Genomic DNA, 23,143 nt, shown 5'->3' on the forward strand with positions numbered 1-23,143 from the left:
TACTTGCAGGTTGAGGCTAAGACATGTATTTACAAATTCTAGTATTAAACGAACTTTTTGAAACAGTCCAAAAAAGTATGACTTCCATTTTCATGAGATATGACAATAATACATGACGTAACAATGTAAAAGAAAGGTAATTCTCATTACTTCTTTGATTGTCACATTTGTCACATTCAAGACATTTATCTTTCTTTTACATTATTACGTCATTTTAATTGATAATACATTGAATTTTGCTGTATGTGTTAGTGGAGTGTTCTTTATGAGACAATATCTAAACAGACCTCCTCTTTTGAAAAGCATCACCCCTTAATTAATTTTATTTAAAAGCAATATAATATTTTGTAAAAGCTGAATTATAGTTCACTTAATTTTTGGATTAAATTTGGAAATTTATCTATGGACGTGAGAAGGATCTCACCCCTGACAAATAATGGTAAAATACGAAATAAGTGGTGGAATAGTAAATATACAGAATATTTAAGCACGACATTCTACAATGGTTTTCTTGCAGTTCAGACCTTAGTTCTATAGACTTTCATGTTAATTTATACGTATATCTTTGATTCTACGTTCTACAACAAACTGACACGTAATTGTCAGAACTATCCAGTGAAAACATACTAGGTACAATGGGAACAAAACACACATTTACAAATGTACTAATAAAGTGATGGGGGTTAGGAGTTTGTAAACATAACCTCAAAGTTTGTGAAGCCATAATAACTTCTACAGGATAACAAATTCTAACCTGCTTTCTATCCGAGCGTCATTGGATGGTTGAGTGTGTCAAATTGGGAGTCCGCCAAAAGAAATCGCGGCGTCAAAATTAACTTGCGAATTTTTTGAGGGGGGTCGTGGAATAGCAACGTGCCCCGGCTATTATCGGTGGTGAAGAACTAGCAACAGGCGGCCAAAATGTGGCTGATTCGGCAACGAGGAGGAGTTTGTTCCTCGTGACGTCACCACGTTCGAAGGCGGTGCAATTTTGCGCACTGTGGCGGCTTCGGAGCGTCGTCCCGGTAACGCCACAAGCAGCCCACCCGTGCGTCAAGTTCAACGCGTGCGGTGCGTCGTCCGTGGTAACCTCTTCGACGATGATGGTGACCTTGAATGGAGCACATGTCTTCCTCTATTTTTAGAGGGGGCGCCACTCGATTCACATTTATTAGCGATAATTGGTTTATATAATAAAAAAACATACCTTTTCACGTGGTATTCTTTGCTTCAGTTCATTGGCAATTTCCAACAATTATGACATCATTCCAAAATCAGTGACTTTAAGACCTTAAAATAACCCATTTTCCATATAAACCCCATTTTAATATAATAATCATGTGATATACATCTGTAACGTTAGAGAAATGTTCCAAAATGTCTATACAATAATAAGTTGTACAAGAATACTATTTATGATATTTTCTTATCGAACGAGGAATTTTGACAGTTTTATCCAATGTCAACCGCCGCAAATGTCAAAAAGACTTGAAGGCAAACTACTATCCTATGCTGTATCCACCGATTAGTACTTTGGCTTACCTACTTGTTTTAAGTTAACCCAACTATTTTTAAGTTACAAGTTGGTATCTTTATCTTTCTGATATAATAAAGTTATAGTCTTCAGTCAACTTAAAATGCAATGATGTTGTGCAACATCTGGTGACATCTGTACTCAACTCCATGAGTTATAAGGTAAAAATGGCGTTCCCAAATCTAGGAACAGCACCATTGATGGCGCATCATGTTAGTTTCAACTCGGGACGCCGATTTCAAATGATTGCAATATTTCAATATTTCTCGATTGTACAGGGTGATTGATTGAATTTTGACCACCCCCTTAACTTCCATAATTTTGATTTTAGCAAAAAACGTTAAATACAAAACTAGTAGATATTTAGGTCTACTTTATTTTTAGATAAACAGTTATTATACAGGGTGTCCCAAATTTGAGTAACAAACCAAACTTATGTTTTTTTAAATACGATGACCAACTTTTTATCCGATATTTGAATTCTACGTCAAATTCTAGGCCTAATTGATGTAAAATGTCTGTATCGGATTCAACTGTTTCCGCACCAGCGTCCTTGATTGGTTGAATTTTGACCACTCTCTTAACTTTCTTAATTTTGATTTTAGCAAAAAACGTTAAATACAAAACTAGTAGATATTTAGATCTACTTTATTTTTAGATAAACAGTTATTCTACAGGGTGTCTCAAATTTGAGTAACAAACCAAACTTATGTTTTTTTAAATAGAATGACCAACTTTTTATCCGATATTTGAATTCTACGTCAAATTCTAGGCCTAATTGATGTAAAATGTCTGTATCGGATTCAACTGTTTCCGCAGCAGCGTCCTTGATTGATTGAATTTTGACCACCCTCTTCACTTCCATAATTTTGATCTTAGCAAAAAACGTTAAATACAAAACTAGTAGATATTTAGGTCTACTTTACTCTTAGATAAAGAGTTATTATACACGGTGTCCCAAATTTAAGTAGCAAACCAAACATGTTTTTTTTAAATACAATGACCAACTTTTTAATCTATATTTTAATTCTACGTCAAATTCTAGGCCTAATTGATGTAAAATGTCTGTATCGATATTCAAATGTTTTCGCAGCAGCGTCCTTGATTGATTGAATTTTAACTACCCCCTTAACTTCCGTATTTTTGAGTTTAGTAAAAAAACTAGTTGTAGCAACAGTTATAGATATTTGGGTCTACTTTTACTCTTAGATAAACAGTTATTATACAGGCTGCCCCAAATTTGAGTAACTAAATTAACCCTTAATCACATAGTCGAGGAAACATTGTTAAAGTAACAGATGCTGCGGAAACAGTTGAATATCGATACAGAAATTTTACATCAATTCCTAAAATTTGACGTAGAATGCAAATATCGGATAAAAAGTTGGTCACTGTGTTTAAAAAAACATAAGTTTGGTTCGTTACTAAAATTTAGGACACCCTGTATAATAACTGTTTATCTAAGAATAAAGTAGACCTAAATATCTACTAGTTTTGTATTTAACGTTTTTTGCTAAAATCAAAATTAAGAAAGTTAAGAGGGTGGTCAAAATTCAACCAATCAAGGACGCTGGTGCGGAAACAGTTGAATATCGATACAGACATTTTACATCAATTAGGCCTAGAATTTGACGTAGAATTCAAATATCGGATAAAAAGTTGGTCATCGTATTTAAAAAAACATAAGTTTGGTTTGTTACTCAAATTTGGGACACCCTGTATAATAACTGTTTATCTAAAAATAAAGTAGACCTAAATATCTACTAGTTTTGTATTTATCGTTTTTTGCTAAAATCAAAATTAAGAAAGTTAAGGGGGTGGTCAAAATTCAATCAATCACCCTGTACAATAAATTCCATAGTGCAGCGAACATGGTAATAAAATGTTTGTATTCAAAACATATTTTTCTTAACTGATTGCATAGATACAAAAAAAAATATTAATTTTCACTTTTCAATCGAGTTAACCAAACTAGAGTACATTACTCGAGTATACAATGAAGGAAAGCAACGGTATCAAATTGATGTTTTCTTCGGCTTAGTTAACATGGAAAAAGATCTCATTTTACCTTCAATTATGAAAGCATCCGATGGGATGTTTCGTTGAATTACATAAATAAAGCATTGTTTATCTCTATGTTTGAGTAACTCGGGGCGATCCAACTCTTGTGTTCGAATCGGGGATTTAGAGCAAAACAACGTCGTGCAAAATTTTCTACCCCGCGGAACTTCGTTTGTTTACTGAGGAATGAATTAGACAAACTGTCGTCCATTTGCTCTTGTTTCTTTAGTTTATTGTTTCCTGTTTAATTACTTAAGTAATTTTCGTTTAGATTCGAGCCAGACTGGTAAAAGACTTAAAACGCATCAACTTAAAAAACGTATGTGTATTAAACACACCCAAAACTCTAGCATATAAAACACCTTTTCCGATATGTTCCAGCAACATCTCAAACTTTTCTATTAAAACTTCACATGCATATAGATTTTACGGGGAACGTTGGAGCAGTTCAAACATAGATTTGCCTCAGCGAGACTACGTAAGGTGATTAGGAAAGTTTTACCATACCTCCGAAAGGAGAAAGAAACCGGCTCCAGTCTTTATAGCTTTGTTTACTTCTATCCACATGCAAGTTTATATAACACTTCGTTTTACATTCAACGCGAAGGAAGCTTTACTATAATAATCGATTAACCGTATGCAATATTGTTTCATATTATTACATACAGTGCCAACATTGACTATTTACCTGAAATAGAAAGCCGCAATAAAAAAAATTGTATATCATCAGATGAATAATCACCATTTTACTGAAGATTTACGAAACGCAAATTGTTCACAATATATTTATTTTTCTTTGGTATTTGCATAAATGCTCACTCCACATATAGGCTAAAATTTAATCCGTTGTATAAATGTATTTTTCATCGTCATAAAACTCCACATCCAATACCAGTCGATCAATATACGGTCAAATTAGTTGCTGTTCTCATCAATATATATGATGTTCATACGAGACGTGACAGGAATTATTAAATGGGATACAAATGAATGATATTTCAGTGTCACAGATCGGATTCTAACAATGGCAGAGGGGCTCCGGTATTAATGTTTAATTACGAATGTCAACTAGAAAAAATAGTGGATTCGGCTCTGTCACACACTTCCTGGTTATTAATACAATATGAATTTGTGTATGTTGTAATAGTGTTTCAACATACTTATATATTTTAAATTATTAAGGTAAAAGAGGTGCTATAATACAATTCAAATTCAATAAAACGCTTATAAAATTATATAAAAATGGTAAATACAAATAATTTTAAATGTCAGCATATTATTACTGGACTAAACTTTATGAAGTGATCATTGATTTGATTTTACTGAACATTCTAAGACAAAGTTTTTTTGCGTCACCCTGTTTAACGCAGTTTGAGTTTTTTACTTAAATTGGGTAGTTTTACGTGTAACCTTGCTAATCCCCTACTTCATCCGGAAAGGCTCTAAAGAAATTGTTGAATTTGAAAAGAGATTTAAAATAAACCACATTTTAAAAATTTGACAATAAATTTTGTAAACGGTCCTTAATCGCCAAACTGGCGAAAACGTCTAGATTATTGACCACAAGACTCGATTAAGGTTATTGTGAAATCCAAAAAATATTTTTGCGAGAAATGGCGTTAGAACAAATTTTTCAATTTTTGACTACACCCCAGTCACACCCTGTATACTCCGTGGCAACTTTCAAAAAGATCATTTAGGTCATCACAAAAAGAAAGAAAATACCTTTTAATACTCAAAAAAAAAATTAATTCGAGTGATTCAATTACAGCCGCTCAAAAAAGACCAAAAATTTTGCTGTGATACGAGCAGTTTATTTGACTAATATAAGATTTTATAAAAATATGTTAAACACCGATTCATTATAACTTTGTACGGATTTTCTGTTGAAATTTAACCTTGACAAAATACCTCAATTTTACGAGTAAAATTCGATTTGAATGTTACACAACTTTATAGGGGTACTAAATATTTTCCAATCCTCTATTAATTTTATATTTATGATTTCGACGTAATAAGCAAAGTCCGTGTCTGAATTGATGTAAAACGTTTGAAACTTGTTAGCAAAGCCCTAGCTACCTACATACAAAAGCAAGTCTCGACGGTGAACAAGGATTTTTCTTTAGCAAAAATACCCAAATTTAATATGTATAACTCCTCAGAACAAAGTTTAATGAGCTGGCAGAAACAGCACAAGCCTCCATACGTGGACCCCTAAATTCGAAAATCAAAGTGAACCGAATTTGGGGTAAAGTTCTTCTATACGGGTGGAATTATGTTTTCGAGATAATTTAAATCCCAGAGTGAAACTAAATAGTAGAGAGTTTGGCTGTAAAAGAACAAGCATTATTAAGATTTCCTTATAAAGTAAATTTGACTTTTGTAAACTGATACATCCATTCATTTGTCAGAGAAACAAATTTATTCAGGATCCAAGAAAAAATCGCGAATAGATTGCAAAGAAAAGGATTGTTTTTAATTAAAAATTTGTAATTAAGCTCAAAGCAATTTTTATCAAATATTTACTTTACTTACAAAGCAAATGCCGTCTCAATATTAACTTGACTGCTCATTAAAAATTAGCAGAGCGAAATCTGTTGATGGCAAGTTAATGTTTCATTTAGAGCGGTCCAGGAAGAACTTGATAGTCGTTCTTAAGGAAAATTGAACTATGCCGAACTAGGGTAGGATTTAAAACTGCAAGTTCAAACAGCTTCCTTGTTTGCGTTTCCATAATTTACTGCACGGTGTGTCTGTCCATATTGAGCCGATCCGTGCAAGTAAACAGTATGAATTTTTAATACTTTCCAACACTGAAATGTCACGATCTATCAACAGTTTCACGAGGAAAATTTTGCGTAAAACGCTCTTCGTATTATCTAAAATCCTGTACATACAAAAAGAAATGAATCGAGTTTAGGATCACTTAGTCCACGGATTTATGTTTCAGTTTCTTCCAGAACAAAAATCAACACGAATAATGTTCTGATAATATAATTGCCAGGAACTGATAATGTTAAGAATGAACATTAGATTGCATAAGACAAAACGTAAAAGCAACAAAAAAGGCATTTATCGATAAATTTCTAGTTATTTTTTTAAAATTGAAGTAAACCAGAGAATGTTGTAAAGAATTCCGTTCATGCAAAATCGTGCGGTCTATTAAAGTTTCATTACATGAGGAATTTCGGCGTGCTCAATTTCTTGTCAGAATCTATTATATGCCAATATGGCTCGGGAAAACTTCAAATTCATTTACTTAGGATTCCTCGGAGCGAGCAATATCACTTCAGAAGGATTTTATGTGGCCGGCATTCTCAACGGAGCGCAAAAAAAAGAAAACGATTCGGGCCCCGTTGTTTTGAGGGAGCTTTTCCGGGTTATGGAAAGACAATTTTTCATAAACGAAAAGTTCTCAGTCTCCGACATGGCTGATTTCACTCTCAGTTACAGGAAGATGGTTTTAACTCGGCTCTTCAAGGACGTATACTCACAAGTTTCGGGCAACTTAAATGAAGGAGGAGGGAGAAAACGTTCACTTTACATCATAACATCTACGTGTTTTCAATATATCATCGAATTTAGATTTGTGGATATGCAAACAGGCGACGTTTATTCGTGCAAGTCGGCTCAGCCGACGGATTTCCGTAAAGACGATGTACGTGCGATATCAACTTTGGTCCTTTTACGGCTGTGGCACGTTTCAAAACACATTATCACATTCAAATCTATTTTTCTTTTGACCTGTTTCGCACATTTCGTGAACTTATACGTACTTTTTTATTGAACTTTTAGATTTGAAATCTTAATTCTTTGATTGACGTAATAATTCAATTTTTATCATATTTTTTTACTAAATCCTCTGGAAACCAAGCTCAAGTTCTGATAGTAGTGTAATTTGTACAGAAATTACATATTTAGTATCTGTCAATTAATCTGTTACGTGACTAACATTCAGTTTTAATAACTCAAAACACTTTTGGCGTCAGTGTTTACTAGAGTATTTACAATGTCTATCTTATTTTAACTCATTTTGATAAAACAAGATGGCCTATGTTACTACAGCTTAAAACTCAGGTTAATACTCAGTAGGTAGAATTAACACTTAAGAAAAAAATATGGTCCATATATCCACTGCGCAGATCTGAAGATTCATTGTAAATAGATATAAAATATAAGAAAATGTTAACTATTTTGCTTCTTCACTGACTAATTGGCATCAACAAGTTCAAATAATCGATGGTTGACATGATTAAATTCGTTTTAAAAAATGCGTTCGCTTAACCCTTCTCTAATTAAATCAAAAAAAAGGAAAATCCATTCAAGAGACAGCTGTCTCACAGCGAGGGTCGCTTTATTACGTTTTTTCGATATAACTAATAAATTTGGCAATTTAAAGCATAATTGAACACTAATGGCTGCTTGTGTCGGTAAATGCGGAGAGAGAAGGAAATTGCGTGTCCTAAGTTTCCACCAGAATTGTAAAATGTGAATTTTACGGGCCTACTAAACGTACAGCCATACAAGTCGGGTGTGTAATCAAACATGTGATCATTGTTTTGCAAGTAATGACAGACTCGGTGACGAATTTGATGAGCTAATTCCACTGTGAACATCATAACAGCCTATAGATTAGTTAAATGTGGTTGTAAGTGCTTTAGACGTGTAAGGGTTGTCAACATAATAGGCCTACCAAGGGAGTAATAAGTTGAAATTTACCTACGCGTAACGATACAAAACAAGCTCTGAGGGAAACAGCCTGTTCCCGACATGTCTCATATTACAACGTTATAAAGGCTGTTTCGTACGCTTTACACCTTTTAGGTTTCGCTTGTGTATGATCCCAGTATGACATTTTATGGATCTCTAAACAGGCGCTCGAGAGAAAACCATTTCAAGCGAACAATTAAAATGGCATTTTTCACACCAACATCTTTAATTTGGTTCCTTCTACATCTCCCCTCACCCCCTGTTCAATATATCTTAGGGTAGAGCCGCAAAAATTCGATAAATTTAATTTAAGTTAAAATAAAGCCAACACAAATATAAAATAGAAGGGTAAACGTAATTAAAATTCTCCTCTGCAAAGATGCTGTTCAACACAAGGTTGAAATCTCCGGGCCCCCGACAGAAGAATAAATACTCGACTTCGAATTAAGGGGGGTTGCGAGGGAAACTTTTAACTTTGGAACAGGTAAAAGAAATATGATCGTTGAATTGGGGAAAACTGGCAAACAACATAACAGAAATACTTGAGATGGTTTCTGGGAAGTTTTGGGTGCGACGACAAAGATTTTTAAGCCGCAGCTTCTATATCGATTTTATCAGTATTAAGCTTCAAGTACTTGGGTTACGATTTAGAACGATAGCAAGGGAGTCTTGACTACGCCTTCAGTTATGACCTCAATTCTCCTTGTCTTTTATCAATAAAAATATTATACTGTAATGTAAATATATTACTGGAAGTTGAATTAGGATCCTTGTCATATCTATCTTTCAGATTTATTGCAATGACAACTAACAAGCTATTGAAAATATCAATTAGCTGCTATTGTCAACATCCCAAAACATACCAGAAGCCACTAAAAGTGCTCTAAACCTCCAAAATATTTTTTAAACTTCCAGAGGAATATTTATAAAATTATTTTGGAAATAACAAGACGCCTATCAATTTTTTTCTAGATACCTGTCCTTATTTTCAATATATTGACAAGTATTATTCAGTTGTATTCCAAGTAGTTAATCATTTCTAGTAATCTTTTTCTTTTTTTGTCTAGCATGAAAATCTCAACCTTTAATAAATATTACTACAAGTTATACTTTTCTTAACTGCCGTTGACGGCCATTACCTCAAAGTGGTTCTAAATCTTGAAACCTAACGAAGCCATATATATCCATAACCCATAACTAGAGCAAGAAAAAAGGTAAGATGGCCTAATAAATTATTTATATTTATGTAGACTCCACCTTAACGGCGTATATTCGGAGAATTAACCTCGGTGTTTGCAGCAAGCGGGTGGTTCAGAAATATCCCGATGATAAATGTCCGTAAAGTTATGTATAAAAGTCGTTAATAATGCTCAAAACTGGCGCTTGCCTAGGTAATAATAATTCTCTTTTGCTTCGTCTTCCAGGAGTCCAAAGTTCCTCCGTAACCGGATACCGAGAAATAGATACTGCGAAGGAAATTTGTCTACGTCGAAACGGGAAAATGAAACTGAAAACAAAACGTAACATATTACGTTTCGGGTAAAGTAGGTGACGGTGTATTTACACCGTAAATTTATGACATGACTCGATTTAGATTTATGTTAATGTTTTCTATTGCCGAATAGGTCCATAAAAACAATGTCCGATGTATGTGACTTTATGAGTTACGGAGTTCTCACAATATTTGTCGTAACTTTGTCAAAAACACACTAATTTATTTAAATTCGACTAAATTCAGTAAAGATAAATTCCACCTTTGTGTATTTAATAACGATAAATTAATAAAACATAATTGGCTCGCTTAATTGTTAGACTGAACACCAAGTTACAGAATTTCTAATATTGACAAAACAATGCCGTTCGGGGCGAATTCCTCACCCACAACTTCCCAGTTCAATATCAGATTTTCGGAGAGAAATTCATTATTGCTCTTCAAGTTATTTAATATTGTGATCTTTGATCTTTCGGACCAGTTCCCTTTAGAATTACAGTATTGACATCGGCACCTACTGTCAGGCTCTAAAGTCTGTTTTATAGGATCGGAAAGTGACGTAATTTTTAATAGAAAAAATGTTTAAATAGGTATATAAGTCAACTGTGACTAGAAAATATAACATTTTATTAATAATTAAATATGTTAAACAAATATTCCATAATTGTTCAACATAATACTCATTTATTCCCCTCCGTCAAGTGGCGTTCTTAATCTGTTCAATTAAAATTTCAGATAGAAAATTTAGATAGACATGTCTTTAAAAGTAGTCTGTGATATCACTAATTTGAAAAATTATCCAACAATTAAAAAAAATCTTTTTTGTTGTTTGGAGGAAGTATTCTAGTTTACAAAAGGGTACACCACCACAATCATTTTTTTTTTGCTTTGGGCGTAATGAAGTCAACGAAACATCATCAGCTTTTCCTTTCATACGGACACTCTAAAATGTATTGTTTCTTTACACAACAGAAAAGGTTATTAACTTTGTCCTGTCAGGAAAGCCCGGAACGTTTCAGCCTTTTAGCCCGTTTGTATTTACACAACAAATCGATATTCAATCACATAAATGTATACCATTTTGTCGGTGCAGGCATATAATCAAATCAAGACGACATCTAGCTCCTTATTTGCTTTCCCCTTATGGAAACTTCTGAGTTATTTGTTGCATTTCAGAGCCGACGTATTTTTAGATTACACTTATGCAACTCAAATATTACGGAACTATAATTATGGTGCTCGGCTGTACATTTTCAGTGACTTGAAGGGATATTAAAAGGTATCTGGAAGTGACATTTTCAGGTCCAAATTGTCGAACAAGTCCAACACATTTGGCCGCACCAAATTGTGCGGTGCGATAGCAGAACGGGTCAGAAGCAATCAAACAGTGAAATAGCTTTTCGAATAATTACACTTGCAAATGAGAAAAGTCGAAGACACTAACGCGTCGTCATAATTTCAATATGGAAGATGATAGAATAACTTTTGCCGCCCTTCGTTCCATTAGTGCTCGAACTCCCGAACAAGCCATTCTAATTTCCAGATGAAATAATTTTAAACGAATTCGAATAACAAGCACATCGAAAGTTCTGCGCATCAATCCTTATGACCCTTTGATGCTTCTTCTTGCTGTAATTGGCCGCCCTTTCTTTTTCCTTCTCGGAAAATGTTACCTTGTTAGATAAAATGTTTTTGCTTCGATAGTTCACTTCACATGAAATAATCGTTTGGAGTTCTCGTTATTGCTTGCCCTGCAAATATTAATGATTTAATGATACCAAGAATTGCTGTCGGAATCAATTGGGTGTTTTTTTCAACTTCCACGTGGCAGACAGGACCCATCCATCTCAATCGTTTGACAGGTATCAGTGCGTTTAACGTCGTTTCCCCATCTGCCCGTTAATATTTTATTGCATAGGCCGCTTACTTTTTCGATCAAAACTCCATTAGTTTTAATAACATTTTATTAATAAACTCAATATAAACAAGATTTGACGCAGTCGGGGCGGGATAAATCTCCGTGCGTGCAAATCCTGATACACTCCCCGTAATACAGCAGGTATAACAAATGACGAGCATTTTTCCGTCGTTTGTCAAAGCCAACTTCGAGAAGTTTGGATGGAAAAACTCCCAAGATATCATTATGTGGATGCAGAGCCAGAAATTAGTCATTTTTATTTTTCTTTCTCCCTCGGCAATATTCTTTCGCGGAAATTGGATTAAAACTTCCATTTTGTAGTATTTTGTATGCTTTTTGATTGATTTGAGTAAAAAAACAATGTTAAAATTAAAAATCACAGTCTTTCCCGTAAATCACAGTGAGTAAACTTGTTATTAAGTAAACTATGATTTAAAATTAAACTTAATATTTTTGGTTTTACATCTTTACATAATTGTATTTGCCATTAAGATACAGATTTGGTTAAATGAAAGAAAAGTTACTTAATTACTGCCTTAAAAAACATAAAATCAAAAAAATGTGTTTTTTTTAAATATCTCAACCACTAAAAACATTTTGTTGTTTTCTAAATGTAATTTTATTAAGGGCATGATCAAGCAGCTTTTCTCCCATTTAACAAAATCTGCATCTCTCTAACCGTTTTTACGATGCCCATAGTGGCCTTCCTTATCCTGGACACACGGTAAAATAATATGTCTTTAATGATTTGTGTTATGTGGTTATAAAAATCATCAGATGTCAAATTTATCACTTAGAAAGTCTATATTTGAACTTAAAATTATTCTAATAAAGTGGTAGTGGTCATGTGTATTATGTACGTAATTAAGAATGTGATATGCATGCCGCTCTCTCACAGCTACTAATTTGAGCTTTATTAACCGACATTTTCCATAAATTCACAGCGGCCTCCGCTTTGCTGCAATATTAAAGTAACAATTAACCGAAATTTCTCTCTCAAATTGAAAATGCAGCCAATTAAAGCTTATTGGCAGAATTTCGACATGAAATCGTACACCATTACGAAAATAATTCGAGGCAAACGGATACAGACCATTATTGCTGCCGTTTGAAATTAATCAAAGTACCGCAAATCTTGATGAGGTCCCCAGAAAGCTAGTTGCCGAACATTAGCGAACATGATTACATTTACAGAGCTATGAGCCATGCTGAAAATAATAAAAGGGTAGCGAATGAATTTGATTTGTTTGACTGTGCGAATGGAACGGACGAACAATCCACAAAAAGAATTTATGAATTTTAGGAACGGTCATGCGGAACCTCTGCTCGGATTTTTTTTTTGGTAAATTGTTTCCAAATACTGCGAAACCGAAACAAAATTAACGGATAATGCATCACTCCATCATATATCAAACAATGCATTTGTGAGATTAAAATTATTGTAAACACAAAGTTCGACTGGCGATTGATTATAAAACTTTACGTGGAAATTGCAGCGTTTTACCAAAAATAGTGCTCATTTCTGCAAATGCACCTTGTCAATGTACCACTCCTCTATCATGTTAAAAGTTTGACAAACATCTAATTGAAACACGACGCTTATTAAATGGCAATATTGTCCTTATACTATAATCCTTTGCCAGTGATGTACGCAAGGGAAATGCGTCGACCTTTAAATGCATAACCATTAACTCTGTAATATCTTGCAATCAACGTCCTATACTCGTATGATGGGGCTAAACACCGACCTAGTTAACATGACTCTGGCCCAGTCAGATAATGTCCAATCTCCGTAAACACGACATCCTCACACCTTGTCTACACAATGATTTGGATTTGACTCTCAAAATTGTAATTAAAATCTGCGGTTGGGATATGACAATGATTTGATGATTTATGTTTTTACGTAACGCTGACCACTACGGTTTGTCAAAAATTTACATGTCAATGGTTTAACTTAAATTTGAAATACCTATATCATTTTTTAAATCGTTCATTTTAAATATCTATATAGTTTTTTTTTTAATAAAATAATTATGATCAATTGAGCATAGATTTCCAAAATAAAAAACGGCGATTTCCGTTACAAAAAAAAAAATAACTAGGTTGTCATAATTTAATTTTGAGCTATCCTGTATAAATAACATTTAGTTAAGTTAAGAAGGGCCTTCTTCTGAATTACGTATACCTCAATTTTAAATAATTTAATTCCAACCTTTTTGTTCTTACTCTATATAGAATTATGTTCTTAAATTTAATTTTTTAATTTTGAAATAAATAGGTACAATGATTCCAGAATTAATAAAGTTACATATTTCCAGAAAGCTTTATCAATCATAAGCAGCCAGCACAAAATTAAAAACTGCCTACTTTACAAAAAAAAAAACAAACAACAAAATTACAAAGCCAATTAAAGCTCGCCATTAGTCATGCAGAAACAATTTAAAAAATACTAATAAAAATTTCTCCCATTCTTTATTTATGCTTCCGGGCCATATCGTATTTCGGCAATAATTCTCAAAGCATAATAAATCATACTTAAAAGAAAATTTGGGAGAGGCAAATTCGTTGATTTATTACTTTAACCTGTTATATTAAAGCTAAATGCAGGTATAAGATTTATAGGATGAAGAAACTTATTTAGAAAATGTTGCAGCACGGCACAAGAAAGTTTACTGGTTTGAAAGAGCAAATTGGAGGGTGGCGACGATACGAAGGAATGCTAAAGGTTATTAATTCAAAATCTTTTTTAAGAAGTAGTATCAGCAGTGTGCATTTTTACATAATATAGTTTAAATTTGAAAGTGCATGCTCCGCCTCGCAGCATTGCCAACAGGTCAATAACTAACTAGGTCAGTTCTCTTACCCAACGAAACAACTGCCTAATGTAAAGAACCGCCCGCAATTCGGCCATTGGTTATTATTATATCCAATAGCAAAAATTTTCAAATTCAAACAGGTGAAAAACTCTTCACGTTAGTTTTGAATAAAGAACTGCAAGCTGAAAACCCAGGTTGTTAATAATAATTTGCATAGTGATGAGGGCACTTAACAACGAAATGTAAAAATTTCACAGGCTTGGGTTCAAACGTGTTTTTTCATTAATCACAGCAATTATTTGTCTCATTCTAATTATATGGCTTAGCGGTGGGTAGGTAAACTAGTTTACAGTTTTTTTATTTTTTTCCTTGGAGTAAAACCTGATACTCATTACTTGTATGTACATGTGTACAATAGTATCGATTCTGTAGTTAACTTGAAAGCTTATTATTACACTTATAAAATATGTTAATATTTTAATTCGTAATTTGGACTCACCCTGTATAAACACAATTCCATTGTGGGCAGATAAGAAGTTTGCTTGTTATTCGAGCAAAACTCTGAGAGAACTTAGCCGATGAGTTCAAATGCAAAGTTGCGTTGCCGAGATACGAGCAATTATTTTGAAACTCTCTCTCTCTTAAAATTGACTTTGAACATGTCTTAACAAAATTCCGTTTGTAAGTATTCTCCTCCGACTGAAAAAATAAAAAAGTACGGAAAACATTTTTAATGAAGTCGTTACTGCCGCCTTTCCTAAGGAATATTGAAAGAAACAAATACTTTAACAGGGATTTTTTCTTTTCGATAATTTTAATGGATGACTCGTTGGCGTTATCACAAAACTGCACTCTATTAATGTTATTCTAACAAATTACTATCGCTTTGATATAGCGCTCAATAAATGTCACGGCGACAAAACTTTGATTCTCATTTATTATTACGTCGTATCATTAATTTAATCAAAAACTAATTATAGCGTGGATAATTGAAAATGATAAATGGACTAATGAAATTTATGCGCGTCATATAATGTGGAATATTTCCCGGCGCCCATTTATTTAGAAAACATGTAAAATTGTAAATATAGATGAGCACCGAATAACACGCCTATTTGATAATCACTTTTAATTGAGTTTAAACACGACCAGTTCGGTAATTAGTTTTGCAGGTAGTGTTACGTACTTGTTTGCATTTTTTTAAATTTACATATAATTATATTATAGAATACGTTAACATTGGAGACAGTTTTTGTAATGATCCGTCTGTGCCCAAACTCTTGTGGGAAAAAACTGTGCTTTAACCAGACAAAGAAAAATTTTTGGAACTATATTTCAGCCACATCAGAGCAAATCAAAATCCAAGATGACTTTTCTTCAACCAACCTAAACTCTTATACCTATTATAGTGCTATATGTTTTTTCCAAAACACCAGCTTTTCCATTAACGCTTTTTAACGACTTTATTAACTTAAAAATACTACATCACCTCACTCTTTGGAACAGACACATTATATTATTTCCAGTGAACGTGAATTTCAGTTGTTTTTCAAATTTGACGCTTTTGTACCTTGTATTTAAGCTTTTACATATAGCTTCGATGGATATCAAGTCTTTTGTAGCCCAAAATCTGGCTGTAAATTGAACACGCTCACCATGCCTAAATATTAATAGTAAACTATTTGGCGGGGCACCCTTATCCTTATCGCCATAGTGAACCTAAATTACCGGTTGACACATATGGTGTCAACATTCCATGTCCAGCACTTCAACAATCCCGTCTTAATTAACTTCCATTATCCAAGAAGCAATCTGCAGCCGGCGAGCTCATTAATAAAGCAATTTAATCTACATAATACATAACAGCGGCCCATGTTGCTACCAGACAATTCCAAATTGTGGTTTGATACGGGTCTTAGAAACTATCGCGAAATTATGCGAACCTACGTGTCTTAAGTTTGGATACTTTGTTGCTGACTGGCAAAGTAATATTAGTCAGTTTAAAGTTAAAATTGTTGCTTAACCTTGCAAATAAAAATAAAACTCCCTACCTCTAGCTCGCAAAAGAGGAAGAGACAATTTTAAATCGAAAATTGAACTCTGACGAAGTCTACGACCTGATGTTTCGCTTTCCGCTTATTACAAACTTTCCTTCAATTTTATGACGTTTGTAGTAATTTCCGCCTGTCCCATTAAAGAAAAAATTAAACTGTCTTGCTCAAAGCGTTACTTTTGCTTCCATCTTTTTGAAATCTTTTATCCGCATCTTGCAGCCTGTATACTCTATTAACATAGTCCAGATTTTCTGCCGGATATAATTTATTCGGCACATTCAGAGGAAAATACACACAAAAAGCCCGTACCCGTTGTTAAATTGCGGATTTGCAAGCTTCAAAGGAAAATTTTTCATATATGGTATCAATGGTCGCGTATCCTTTCCGATGGCCACCCCTTGAAACGCAATAGAACTAAATTGAAAATGTCCGCATCACCAATTTGCCGAAGTCACAAAAAACCATGCTAGAGTCCGATTGGGGTATAAAAATGGGAAATTCTTTCGAATAATGTTATCAACTTTAACTTTTCTTCTAATTAAAATCATGGATTAACTGTTAAGTAAAACAATGTCAAGCGATATAATAAGCAAAATATTCGTGACTTGATTGTGCTTTGGTACAATCATCTGGAGCTAATTAAATACTGCCTTATGATACACTTTCTTTAATCTAACGCGCCATGAACGACACATTCAGATAATTAACAGACAATTTTAATTAATTAGAACTTTTAGATGAATATGTTTTATTAAACGAGCAATAGTGGCAAGTTGGCACCTGGGACAATACATCAAAGAGAACATGAAAATAAACAACGAAAGATAATTCCACTGCTTTATTCAGTTTCAGATGTATTCCTAGCAAATATGAATTTCTCATCTGTTTCGAAATTAATTAAATTCTACCTCTGATTGTACGTAGGTTGCAGTTAAACGCGGCTTTAGTGTAATCATTAGCAAAACTAACTGCTAAAAACATTAATATAAAGGATGTTTAAAAAAGCAAACAAAGCTTTGATTCAAAAACGTGCAAACGTGCTATTGTTGCCAGACACCTACTAAGTTTTATGAAAATATCTGCAGCCGTTTTAAAGAAATAAATAAAATGTTATTTTTTTTAACACCCTCTATCACCATAACAAATCATCTTTGGACCATGGTTTATATAGCAAACTAAGGTTATTTTTTGACGTTTAACCAAACCCTAAAATATGACGCATTTATCGTGAAACACTGTATATGTCCAGTTTTTAAAAAATATTTAAAATGCTTTAATTTAGCGAAAACAATAGATGTCATTATGGTACAATATTTCTTGAAGTAAGTCACGGTTAATGGCATTTGCCTTACGGCCTAAAAGTAGTAGCAATCATATATGAACCATACATGCATACCTATATGTAGTAGTAGTCACAGTTAATGATAGTCATGCTTAATACTTAACTGTTGATTAAAAAATGTTTATAATGGTCGAGTTCAAATAACATAAAAGGTACAAGTGTAATTATGAAGGGTTGGTATAGAATATATGTTAAAAGAGGCCCTTTCGGAGAATCTCCCATATATATTAATGTCGTCAAAGCCGATGCTGAAGGCAGTGCGCGTGAAAGCCGTCCATTTTGTTCGATTGCGAGGGTTGATTCCGAAAAGGGATTTTTAATTAGCTACAGGACGTTTTTGTGCCGCATCGTGGCCTGAATTACAGATTTGTCGGCGTAATTGTCGTCAGGATTTTGTGTCTATATTTTGCCTTTTGTGATCGAGGAATATCGTTCTCAATAATCGCGTCAAAGCAACTTTTAATATCGCGTTCTGCATCGGAGCAGTGACAACAAAGCAAAAGCGGAAAAATTCGTTTTTGAAAAATATTGTGTGTCCCTTTTTCCAGAAAGAAATATATCTCATCCCAGGTTCGCTCCAACCTGCTTGAATGTGATATACTCGGTAACTATGGCCGTAATTAGGTGTCACAAAGTGATAATAAATGAGGGTTTGCGTAAATATATCCAGGGTCCTGAGAGGATCCTCGTTGTTGTCGTCGTCTTCTAGTCGTCACCGCTAAAACGGCCACCTGATTAATGACCCCAAACTTCATGTTTAACAACGATGTTTTGTTATCTAAACACCGGAACAACAATTGTGACTGCAAAGTATCTCCGGGACCGACAGCCAGACTTGTCGGGCCATTAAGGACATGTGATGACAAGGAAACCATTACTTTGAACCAGTTATGGTGCTGATTAATTCATTTTAAGAATCTTGTTTCTCTACGTGTGAAACATGCAAATTGTCGGTTGACACTTTATTGTCTAAAAACTAAATGTATTCTACAGGAAAAAATTATAATTCACAACTTTGTCTCATAATTAAAATTTAACCTAAGCCAGAAATTAAACATAAAAAGATTATTTTTTTAAAGGTTATACTAGACAAACGTGTAAAACATCAAATAAATATTTGCCAAAAAGTTCAAAGAGACACAAAATACCAAAATGACAAATATTTTTTTTGTGTAAATTCTTGGAATTATAAGTAAGGTTAAACCAATCTTCGTAAGAAACTATCATATGTTAGTAGTAGTGGATCAACTCTCCATGCAGTTTTTCTGATCAAACTCACCTCGGAGTAGTTAGGTTAGGTTAGGTAACATTATTAATTAAGCTTAAATAAGATATAAGATCTTCGGTCAAAATTTAAAGTAAAAGCTTCGAAATTCGACTCTCTTGTTTATGCAAGTCAAAAATTATTAAACAATAAAAAGGCGACTTTTGTTGTTAATCCTTCTTAACTTATTTACGCTAAGTTCTTACAAACAGAACGGGCAATTCGGCAAAAGTAAGGCAGCTTGTTTATACCGTTAGCTCGGGGTGAAGCTCGAATTACCTTGAAAATAAAGTTCAATCCGTTTCATTTTATTGACAATTTCGAGAAAAGTTTTGCACTGTTTTAAACAGAGTTCCCTAACAAAGTTTCTTATCAGATTCAAATTTATTGAAGGGAAACTACTTTGGATGTTTTCCACTAAACGTGCTTCACTCTCGGCTAAACACTTTCTTGTCGGGGTGCACTGTGCACACTGTTCAATTAGAGCGTGTCGAATTTTGTTCCAAATTATAACAAAATATATGGTTATGCTTTTAGAGTGTATGACGAGCATTTTGCTTAACGCGCTTAAGTTGTGGATACTAAGCTCGGTAAAACTGGATACTAAAAAAGTAATTATTTAAATTATCTTAATGACGTTTTATAAAAACGCAAACCAACCAACTAAATAAAATTGGTAAACAAGCAAACACACTAAATTAACAACCTAAAAATAAATTTCCGGCAACGGCTACTAGCGCCACACTGCAGCATCCTCGCAAACTAACAAAGCAAATTCCCGGTGAAAACTGCTCTCTTTAGGCCATTTGACGTACAGATGGCCTCCCATTTACTTTTTAGAGCACGATCGATAAGATGGGGCTCCGCCCCACGTTCACGTGACTCGAGCACGTGTTGTTTGTAAACATAAAGCCTTCTGACGCTTACCAGCTGTGGGAGAGGGCAGACAGAGAGGTCGCAAAAAGGGTGAAGTGAACGGCCTCTGAAGTGTAGGGAATCAGGTAGAAGTTTCACAAATCGAGCTAACCAGTTTAAGTCCAAAAAGTCTCGCTGAATTGACTTAGATATTTTTGCGATAGTACGTATTTACGCTTGCTATATCTATAATATCTAGATAACAATTTCAAAATTAAATATAAGGGAATATTTAATAAACCAATGTATTATTTCAGTAAACGAGTTTAAAATACAGATTGTAAACAGATTCGGAAAGCGAGTTTTATAATAGCATTTTCTTAACACAGTAATTTATTTGTAGACCCTATTGCAGCGATGATACTCGGTAGATAGATAATAGAGTACTTTGTACTCTCACACTCTCACTGTTTTTTGTTTTGTTATTACATTATATTCCAGCCTGTGATATTTAGCATAGATTATAATTATAATCTGATAATAATTTATTCCTTATACTTATATTTAAAATAAAAACTCTGTTCTAAAAGAAGTACAACAAACCATAAAACTACTTCTTATTGTCGCTGGAGTTTTTAAAGTGTTATTGCAAATTGTGCTTGGCTTGAATAGCAAGGCTTAGCTTTAAGTTACTGTAGTGTGGGTAGCAATTTTTGAGTGTTTTCCTGCAAACGAGCACATGGTTTGTTATAATATTTCAACTTATTTTTCTCGTTTCCGGCAAGCGGAATTAAATCTGACAATGACGAACATCCGAACCTCATCCGTATGTTGCAAAAAGCGTCTCTTGAGAAATATCCGCCTGCATGTGTCGCAATTCGTTTCCCTTAAAACGTATGTGCCACGTCAGCACTTGTCTAACTGTTTAGTGAGTTTCGCTTCGATTACACTTTCTATTAAAGTTAAACCCTTCCAAGAAATTGTTAACAAAGTTTAATTTCAAGGGTGTATTTGTGAGTAACGTGGATCACGTGACTGTTGGGTAAATAAGTGATTATGGCTTCTATCGCCGTCGAGTCTGCTCCGATAAAAAAGTTTCTTAATGGTTGGTCTCTAAGACGTATTAATATAGGAACAGGAAAAGATAATGGTAACCAACTTTCAGTCGGTTTTATAGGATCGTTTACACGGTTTGCTGTACTTCAAAAAGGGGCTCTGCGGAGCTATTAAGAAGGCGAATCACTCCCGTATCCCCTTTAACCGAACGCCACGTCATTAGAGGATGCGTATTCTTTACAGTTAAAGCTTTAGTAGAACAATAAAGAAGAGTATCTGATTACTTTATTACTCCCGAAAGAATAGCGGAAGTTTCAATAATCGTCTTAATGCCTTTCGGCATTTCTTTGCGAGCTTGCAAAAAATATGAGTAATCGATTGATGGTGGGAAAATTTGTTAAGGAAATTGCAAAGTAACTTGTCTTGCAAGTTAGTTTTATTTTAATTAAACTTCAGAGCTTTATGAGGCAGCATGTAATCCCCTAGAAAGTTTTGCGCCTGTTACAGGAAAGTCTGTTGTTGCAAGTTTCCAATGCACCCCCGTTTCAGGCTGCATCGATTTTGTTGTTGAAGCAAACTATTTTGAAACTTTTAAATACCTGCTGTATTTAGATTAAAAATTAACTTAGCCACTTCTCTTAACTTAACTTAATTTAGGCTAAGGACTTACTTATACGACTTTAACGAATCGCCCATCAAATTCAATTTTGCTGGCACTAGTCGCGCCAGCCTTTATTAACGTAATAGAAACGCGCTTCAGTTTTGGTGCTCCAGAGGGTCTCAATTCTACCTTTGGCAAAAGTTTCGTGCCATAAATAAACGGGTGGGTCTCATGTAATGTCCGTTAGGCGCTAAAATAAATCAGGCGTACGATGCATGCAGCCCCCGGAACAAAAGTGCACGCTGGAAAGAGCAATAAGGTTATCATTTTCCGGTGTTTTGCTAAAGAAGACGCATGGCCATTGGTTGTGCCAGCCAAAAGACATTATATGTACGTCTTTATGTGGTAGTTAAAAGCGATTTCATAAATTAGTACGAACTCCAGTGATCGATATTTCAGGTAGATAATTATACAAATGTGGATTGAAATTGTCCTTTCTGAAAATCTTTAGATTTTCAACTTTCTTATTTGACTTTGGATATTACTATTATTTTTCTATACAGCTTTTACATCAACTTTACAACTGAGTTAATCACTTAAGAATCTGTTGCCCACGTATTTTTATAATATGAACTTGACAAGCAAGAATATTATAATCAGGTGGTTAAAAAAACGAAAAGCAGGTAAAAGCCATTCAACGATTGGCACTTCATACTCTAGTAGGTCTTTCCATTTAATTAGACTCGTAGGAGCATTCTAATATCCCTTGAACCACTACAAGCTCTGATTATTAATTAGCCGACACAGATTGCGTAATTGCTCATCCTTCTATCCTCCGGGATATGCGCTCGATCGATGTCTACATCATCTCGTTTAACCCTCTCTCATCCCTTAATTAGTGAGCACCTACCTGCCCTCCTTTTGGCCCTTTTACATACACACGCCCTACAAATGTTGACTTAGGACTTTCCTAGTCATAAAGGTTACGTTCTCGACCATGGTCAGCAGAGCAGGACGTTTGAGTGATAACATAATTTAATTATTCAACGAAAGGTAAATAATGCAGGATTTTCGTCAGTGAACTTTTATAGAAAAGGGATTTAGTCCACTACCCAAAGCCATAAAATTTGAGCGGTTTTATACTAAAATTCAGATAGATAAACTGATTCGATTTTTGGTGAAAAATGGGTCAGAAAATCTCTCCGGGGCTCAAAGCGGTACGTGCAGAGAGATCGATGTCTAACATTGATCAATTCAATCAAGTGTATGTTAAAATTTGCATTCTGGTCCCACGGGTCGAATTTAAATTGCGGCGGTCAGCGTTCGTTGAATGTCTGTTCTGGCAAAATTTCCTCTTGTTCGATTTGTCCCAGAAACTGGACCACGATTTTGCATGTAAATTATTGGATGGTCGTGTAATTTCTTCTGGATCGGTTT

The 23,143-nt window shown here is 34.2% G+C and overlaps 1 protein-coding gene across 18 annotated transcripts in view; it reads right to left on the minus strand.

Moving 5' to 3' along the window:
- bru3 (CUGBP Elav-like family member bruno 3) overlaps positions 1-23,143 on the minus strand; it is a 167,876-nt gene that overhangs the window by 86,577 nt on the left and 58,156 nt on the right. For 2 of the 18 annotated variants that reach the window (XM_081982320.1, XM_081982315.1), the window contains exon 1: positions 755-1,200. The exons of 15 other annotated variants lie outside the window; for them this stretch is intronic. The gene's annotated coding sequence lies outside the window, so the exon portion shown is untranslated. One more of the 18 variants, XM_081982316.1, reaches the window with a different exon arrangement.

This window comes from Ips typographus, linkage group LG6, assembly GCF_016097725.1.
Source record: "Ips typographus isolate SLU linkage group LG6, UJ_Ityp_2.0, whole genome shotgun sequence".
In the NCBI taxonomy this organism is placed as follows: domain Eukaryota; kingdom Metazoa; phylum Arthropoda; class Insecta; order Coleoptera; family Curculionidae; genus Ips; species Ips typographus.